Here is a 1,569-nt window from a genome sequence, read left to right on the forward strand (position 1 = left end):
CTCCAAATGCCTCCAAGTGTCTCCAAGAACTCCATGTGGTACTCCAAAACCTGATAAGGAATCATGTATGCAAAATGCAACCTAAACATGGCTAAATCCTAATCTATATGATCAAAATGCACATGGATGAATGGATAAAACAATAGAAATATGCAAGATATCAGAGCTTTAGGCATTTCATACCCGAAAGATGTTTGATGAAATGCTTGAACCAACTCTCCTAAGCTTTTAACATTCTTTACCAAAGAGATTTGTTGTTAAAGGTGTTAAGATGGCTATTAGACTTGATATTAATGATTGCTTAGATAATATTCAACCAAAAAAATTTGATGTTTGAGTTATCTTAGTAAATGAGCATTCATCTAGAGATAGAGTTTGTTTAAGATTGTGTCTAGGTCTAAGGTTGACAGATTCATTGAAAGGTACCACCTTTAGATTGAAACTTGATCACCCAAGGTCAATTCTCTTAGCCCATGAGTTCTTCCATCTCATTAAAAAAGAAAGCTTTGTTCTTTATTGCATTTTAGTAGTATTTTTGTTCAAAATCATCTCACCAATTGATAGCATTTATATTAAGCATAGTCTTGCATTCCATGTGCTTTAGAATCACTTAGAACTGGTTTGACATCCTTTATACTATACCATTTGATTAAGAGCCTTGAAAACTCTTAACATCAAATTGGCGCCATTGCCGAATTCTAAGTTGATTGTGACATTGGGATTTAGTCACTTGCTTGAGACTAAGTCAATTTTTTTTTATTATGTTATTTCTTCTCCTTCTTCTTCTCCCTTTGCATTTCAGGTGTATGATCACAAGAAGCAGAGGTGCATCCAACTTGGTTCCCACTGTTGAAGAGATTGCTACACTTGAGAAGGAGATAGCAAGACAGAGAAGAGAAGTAGAGCACCAGGCACACTTGCAAAGGTTGGAGTTTGATATGGAGAATCTGCCTCAAGATGGTGATGCCCTAGGGGGCAATGGTCCAAGAGCTGATCATCTTAGATCACAGCGGCAGCCACAACATCCACTGCGCCAAGCTCGTGCTATTGGAGCCTATGATCAACCTCACATTAATGGTCATAGGTTGGGAATCAGAGCACCACCAGTGGAGAACAACAACTTTGAGATCAAGTCAGGGCTGCTCAACACCATAGAGAACAACAAGTATCATGGTCTTGCTGCTGAAGACCCTTTTGATCACTTGTACAAGTTTGATAAATATTGTGGCTTGTCCAAGACAAATGGTGTTTCTGAAGATGCTTTCAAGTTGAAGTTGTTCCTTTTCTCTTTGGGAGACAAAGCACGCCAGTGGGAGAAGACTCTCCCAAGTGACACTGTCACTACTTGGGAAGAGTGTAAGAGAGCTTTCCTAGACAAGTTATTCTCTACTTCAAGGATAGCTAAGATCAGGAATGAAATCTCTGGGTTTCAACAGAAGAATCTAGAAAGCTCCAGTGAAGCATGGGAGAGGTTCAAGGGCTACTGGTCTCAATGCCCTCATCATGGTTTCAGCAAGGAGAGTTTGCTTAGCACCATCTACAGAGGAGCTCTACCACAGTGCAGAAACA

General features: G+C 39.5%; 1 pseudogene; it reads left to right on the top strand.

The window, feature by feature from the left end:
- The window catches only part of LOC106344975, a 7,265-nt pseudogene that overhangs the window by 327 nt on the left and 5,369 nt on the right, over positions 1 to 1,569 (top strand).

Source organism: Brassica oleracea, chromosome C5 (assembly GCF_000695525.1).
Source record: "Brassica oleracea var. oleracea cultivar TO1000 chromosome C5, BOL, whole genome shotgun sequence".
NCBI classification, from domain to species: Eukaryota; Viridiplantae; Streptophyta; class Magnoliopsida; order Brassicales; family Brassicaceae; genus Brassica; species Brassica oleracea.